Raw genomic sequence first — 6,888 nt, forward strand, 5'->3', positions numbered from 1 at the left:
CCATGCCTAGTGGGTCTCCCGAACTTTTGCTCAGGCGGGCCTCGAACCATGATATTTCTGATCTCCATCTCCCAATTAGAGAGGATTACAAGTGTGCCCTACCATGCCTGGCCCAGTTAATAATTTCTTTGGGAAGGCATTGGTGCACTACCTCTATGCTGTAATCAGGAGTTCTTTTGTCAGTTAATATATATTTCTCACATAAGGCCTAACATTTTTTGAAGTGTCTCCTGAGTTGGAGAGTGCTGTGGTTTGGAAGTGTCACTAAAGGCTCATATATTAAAGGCTAGGTCCTTGAAAGAAAGCTAGGTTATTTGGGGTGTGTTATTGAAGGGGTTATTGGGACCCTGACCCCTTTCTGTATCTCTCTTTTTGCTTCCCAACTGGCATGAGGTGAACAGGACCTTTCTGCCACACAGTCTGGTCATGTTGCACTGTGCCACCATAGGCCCAGAGAGACAGGGCCAAATGAGTTTTGAAACTGAGTCAAAATAAATCTTTCCTCCTTATAAGTTGATTATCTTAGGTATTTTTGTCTCAGTGACAGACAGCTGACTAACACAGAGATCAAGCTAATGTTACAGAGGGAACTACAACGATTTGTTCTACAAGAAGATTCTATCAAGCCAAAAAAAAAAAAAAAAAACCAAAGCAAAAAAGGCAGAGGGTGTGGCTCAAGTGTTGGTGTGCCTGCCTAAAGTGCAAGGCCCTGAGTTCAAATACCAGTACCACCAAAAAAAAAAGACTCTGTTGTGTTGCCTGAAATGATGAAAGTCTCTAAAATTACTTCATATTTTTTATCCTTTTCAAGTATGTAATAAATATTCAACCTATATTTGCTATATTTGGTATTTTGGTTCTTGTCATTGCTTTTAAGATTAAGGAATGAATTTCTAGATCCAACTACCAATTAATTTACAGGAGATACAGAAGACAGAGAAAGATGTCAACTAAATCATGGGAATTCAATCAGCAAAATTCAGATCACAGGAGATGCTATAGGATGAATGAACTAGTTCCATCACCAAATGCTAAGGAGAGCTGGGTGCAGGTGGCTCACGCCTGTAATCCTAGCTATTCAAGAGACAGAGATCAGGAGGATTGCAGTTTGAAGCCAGCCGGGGCAAATAGTTCTGCGAGAACCTATCTCAAAAATACCCATTACAAAACATTGGGCTGGTGGAGTGGCTCAAGGTGAAGGCCCTGAGTTCAAGTCCAGTACTGCAAAAAACAAAAAAACCACTAAGGAGAAGAACGAGGTTTGTGGGGAACTTCCAGATTAAAAGAGGTAAAATCCATAAAAAATACGAGGCAAAATTAAACCACCATGCTTATGGATGCATGTTTAGGTGATGAAACTATAAGGAGATAATTACCATGAAAGTGAGGAGTATGGTTACCTTAGGAGAAATGAGGACAGGTGGAGGGTTTCTGGAGTGGTCAGTCATAGTTCTTCTGATATGGGTGGTAGTTACAAAGGTATCTTGTCATATAATAATGCATTAAAGTGTACATTTATTTTATATGGTTTTCTATAGATGCATATTTTAAAACTAAAATGTTTAAGAAACAAATAAGGAATATGTATACATATGTATATATATTCTTAAGTTTCCAATATGATATTCATAACATAGTTGGGAAGAGATATCCAGTGGCTCACCAATATATAGCACTTCCGCCATACAGAGACAACAGATATAAATAATACCATATATAATATAAAGATATAAATAACAACAGCAGAGATCAATGTAAAAATGTAGCAAAATAATTTAAAGTGATGAGTTTTGGCCTGGGAGTATGGCTCAGTGATAGAGCACATGTTTAGCACGTGCAAGACCCTAGGCTTAATTTCCAGCACACACACATGCACACACACACAAAAGTGATGGTTTGAATAGGTAAACTGTGTTTTTAATATAGTTTATAGCTGTTTTTACAACTTAGTTTTTTTTTTTTCCATCAGCAGTACTGGGGTTTGAACTTAGAACTTCACACTTGCTAGGCAGGCGAGCATCCACCACTTGAACCACTCTGCCAGTCCTTTTTGCATTGTTTATTTTTGAGATAGGGTCTTGCTTAATGCTGGGGCTGGCCTGGATCACAATCTTCCTATTTGTGCTTTCCCATGTAGCTGGGTTGACAGGCACATGCCACAGTGCCCAGCCATTGGTTGATATGTGGTCTTGCCAACTTTCTGCCCATGGTGGCCTCAAACTGAAATCTCCCCAAGTCTGCCTCCCACGTAGCTAGGATTACAGCCTTGAGCCACCATGCCCAGCCTTACAATTTATTTTTTAATAATGTCTGTGCTTAACAACTGGCTCACAAAATTCCTGAAAATTTAACAATTAGTTTTAGCAAGCTAGATATGAGCTTCTCCATCATATACCTAGTAATTTTGTTTTCTTTTAAATTTAGTTTTTTAAAAAAAATCAAATGTGTACAGGCTCAGAGTTTTAAAAATCAAAAACTTCTACAATGATTGTTATAAAAATCACTAGACCTTGCTCCTCTTTCTTCCTCTTTCTAATTCTCAGAGGCAATCATTTCAAATACTTTAACAGCTTCTTTTGGCATTTACCTCCATGTTTCTAAATTAGATACTTCTTGATTTTTAGTTTCAGACACTGCTATAGACTTAATGTTTGTGACCCCACCTCCATTCACATGCTGAAATTGTAACCCCCAATGTTATGGTATTAGGAGGTGGGCCTTTGGGGGATGATTAGATCATGAGGATGGAGCACTCATGAATAGGATTAGTGCCCTTATAAAAGGACTCCTGAGACCTCATGTGTCCCCTTCTGGCATGTAAGGACACAGTAAAAAGACAGCCATCAACGAACCAGGAAGCAGGCCCTCTTCACCAGACACTGAATGTACTGGTGCCTTGACCTTGGATCTTCCAGTCTATGGAACCATGTGAAATAAGCTTTTGTTGTTTATAAGCCACACAGTTTCTGCTATTATGTTACAGTTGCCCAATCAGGCCAAGATAGATATCACCTATGACTTCCCTTTATGGGAGATAAGGATTAAACTCTTTCATTCTTTACCCACCTCCACAACTACATAATACATATTTCCCATCCCTCCAGTCTTCCCATACAGCTATTTTCTAATTACAGTTAGATCAGTAAAATGGAAATGTTATTTAACATATAATATACTGCAATTACTCTTCCTTTCCATTAACACCTTTTGCTTTTCCTGAAGTTAATAAGTATCCTGTTTTTTCATGCTTTTGGTTTTCCAAGTACATGTCTTGAAACTTTCTTCAGTTACCTAAACCTTCTTTCATATTCAGACACAGTAGGTTATGATTTCATCTTCCTAAGAAGTGTCTTCTGGAGCCATCTGACCTGCCCCAATCTGGATGCTTCTCCAAGTCTGCTCTATGGCTGCTATTTTGAGATTTCCCCCCATCACCTTAGGGATTTCTCTTGTCTCTCTTGTGTTAGATTCCCTGTTTCTTGGATCCCATGTTCATCTTTCTTTGTTCGTTCTCTTGTGTTGGTGAAATGATATCCTCCAGAGTTTCCTGAGAAATGCATATGGGAAGTAAAATTTCTCTGATTTTGCATGAATGAAAGATGCCCTGTTCTACCCTCACTCAAATGAGAATTTGGCTGGTTTTGGAATTTTAGGCAAGAAATGATATTCCTCAGAATTTTGAAGGTACTGCTTTATTGTTTTCCAGCTTCAGTGATACAGTTGAGAAGACTGATCTTGATCCCTTATATGAAATTGGTTTCTCTTCTCTAGAAATTTATGGGACTATTATTTGTTTCTTTGTCCCTAGTATTCTAAAATATTACAATGAAACTGTGTGATTTTGATTCACTCCTGGGTTAAGTTCCTTAACTTTAAATTCAACCCTTTATATTGAGGCTTTAAAACCCCCAATTCTCTAAATTATATATCTATGTATCTAGATACATAGATATATAATTATGCTAATCTTATTTCATAAATGCGGTATCTTTTCTTATCTCTTATTAATGATCTTTTCTAGGCCTCTATATTTGAACCAACTATATCCTTCAAAGCTTTTTCTGTGTCTCTTTCTTTCATGCTAGAAGCTTTCCTCAGACGTGCAGTGATGCCCAGTTTTCTGCACATATTTAAGATTGGAGTACTAGAAAAAGCAAATCCGAGGCTCCATGTAGAGTGAAGCTAGCTGCCTGTAGGCTTGCTTCTCTGTCTGGCTAGGCCATTAGTTGTAGGACTGTCTTCCCCATACCAATATTTTGAAGTCTTTTTCCTTGTTGATCAGACTTACCAGAGGTTTCTTATAAACTTCCTGGAGGGTGCAACTCTAGCTTTCAGCATTGTGAGTGCTTGATCAGGGCAGAAGGCAAGAGTTTCAGCATTCAGCATGTAAACTTGTGTTTAATCCCCATTTGGTATAGTACCCTGCTCTTAGCTGTACCTTATGTTTTCCAGTCCACAGAACTTTTGTTTTGCCTTCTCCAGACAGAAAAGTCTAGCCGTTTGTCCAAGTGAAGAAGGGGTAGCTGCCTGACTACAGGTGGGTATATTAGATTTCCAGGTCTGCTGCAACTAAGTACTCCAAACTGGGTGATTTAAAACAACAGAAATGTATTGTGTCAGTTCTGGAGGCTAGAAATTTGAGGTCAAAGTATCTGCAGGCCCATGCTCCCTCTGGTGGTTGGTTGACAAATTTTAACAACCTTGCTTCATAGCTGCATAAATTCAATCCCTCACAATCACATGGTGTTCTCCTTGTGTGTCTGTTTTTATTTGGCTATCTTTTTTTTCTTTGTGGTACTCAAATTTGAACTCAGGGTCTCACGCTTGCTAGGCAGATGCTCTACTACTAGAGCCACTCTACTATCCTTTTTTTATTCGTGTTGGGTATTTTCGAGATAAGGTCTTATTTTCATTTTGCCCAGGCTGGCCTTGAACCTGCTGTCTGCCTCCTGAGGAGCTAGGATTTCAGGCATGAGCCACCAGAACCTGGCATGGCTATCTTCTTATAAAAGGACAACAGTCATACTGGATTAGCGACCCACTCTACTCCAATATGATCTCATTTCAACTAATTATGTCTGTGAGAGATGTAATTCAACCCCTAATGATGGGGAAAGACTTGGTGTTTTAATTTCTCATTTTTTCCTCCTTCTTTGTTGCTGGGGATGGGACCCAGAGCCTCACACATGCCAGGCAAGTGCTCTACCACTGAGGTAAGCCCCAGCCCTGCAATTGTTTCTTTTCTTCCCCTCTAATTGTTTGTTATTTTTTTGTTTTTCCTTTGGTGGCACTGGGGTTTGAACTCAGGGCCTCACGCTTGCTAGGCAGGCACTCTACCACTTGAGCCACTCCACCAGCCCCCTCTAATTGTTGTTAAACAGATTTTTCAACCAATTCCTTTTTCTTTACTCCCTACTTTCATTTTTCTTTTGGTGGTACTGGGGTTTGAATTCAGGGCCTCACTCTTGCTAGGCAGGTGTTCTAACACTTGAGCCACTCCACCAGCCCTACCCTTCACTTTTAAAGGTAACCTGCTGTTGCAATTTCTGATTTTCTGGGGCACTTTGGTATAAACTGGTTTGCTTCTTAGCTTTCTTCAAAAGCAATTTAAGATTCAGTTTTCCAGATCTATTAAGTCAATCACCAATCATTCAAAGGCTTTTCAACTGTCAAAATTTTGTTATCATTTTATCTGATCTCTATTATTGAAGGTTTATGACTTAAAAAACCCTCTTTATTCTTAGTAGGACTTGAGTGGGGAGCTGAGGCACAGACATTCAAGCCACCTATTTTTCCCTTTGGAGATGGAGTTTCCAGGTCTCTCTGTGTTTCCCAGGGTGTCCTTAAACACTCAGGCTCAAGCATTCCTCCTACCTCAGCTTCCCAAATGGCTGGGATGACAGGTTGTACCACCGTGCCCGGCTCAAGCAAGCATTTTAAACCAGTTCTCCTACATGTATCATCCTTTTCTCCCTCTCAAATGGTGCCTTCTTTCTTATTTCTCTCATATCTCAACTCACAGCAAAACCTTTCTTTTCATGAAAGTGTTGAGTCTATTAATCCTCACGAAAAGCCCATAACCATCACAGATGTTTACAGTTTATTAATCCTCATGGAAAACCTGCACACCCATCGCAGTTAAAAGTCATTGTGGAATTCTTTTTCCTTCAGCTTTTTGCGGTCCTTCTGACTTTCTTCATCCTATTTTTGCATTCCTTTTGCTGTTTCTTTGAGGTCTTTTTCTTCTCATACAGGCCCTGTCTTGCAAGTCAGTGTTTGGACTCATTTTTCTTTGCATAATCCAAGGAATCATAAATTATGCCAAAGCGAGTTGTCTTTCCGCTACCAAAATGGTCCTGAATCCAAATACAAAAATGACATCTGGTGTGGTCTTGTACATTTTAGCTAGTTTTTCATGAATTTCTGTCTTAGGTACTGTTGCCTTCCCAGGGTGAAGGACATTGATACCCATTTGCTGCCTCTGAAGTATGGTTGGTCACAAACTTCTTGTATGGATAGTTACTGTGTCATTCATGATGCCAGGTGATCCTTAGGCAGCCCAGCAAAACCTTTAAGGAAAAGAATTTCTCTAATCTCTCCATGGGTGAAAAGTGGAGAGACAGACCTAAAGAGAGAACCAGAGGTAGCTGGTTCAAAGCCCATTCTTTATTATTACAGCACTCTGCCTCTGTGAAGTGGACAAACATCAGTCTGGCACTCACCACTCACAGAACAATGGCTGGAAAGCAATAGGACAATGTATATAAACAGCTATATAAAAATATAGGACCACTCTCAAGATTTTATCCCAAGGATAAAGTTCAATAGAATGAAGTAACAATGTGAACATTGGCTTTTGAGAAAATGGTAGACTGAATACACTGAAAA

General features: G+C 39.5%; 1 pseudogene; it reads right to left on the reverse strand.

Moving 5' to 3' along the window:
- Positions 1 to 6,167: 6,167 nt before the first annotated feature.
- On the reverse strand, positions 6,168 to 6,535 carry LOC141419771 (small ribosomal subunit protein eS24 pseudogene; annotated as a pseudogene).
- Positions 6,536 to 6,888: the final 353 nt, after the last annotated feature.

The sequence above is a fragment of the Castor canadensis genome, chromosome X (genome assembly GCF_047511655.1).
Source record: "Castor canadensis chromosome X, mCasCan1.hap1v2, whole genome shotgun sequence".
NCBI lineage: Eukaryota > Metazoa > Chordata > Mammalia > Rodentia > Castoridae > Castor > Castor canadensis.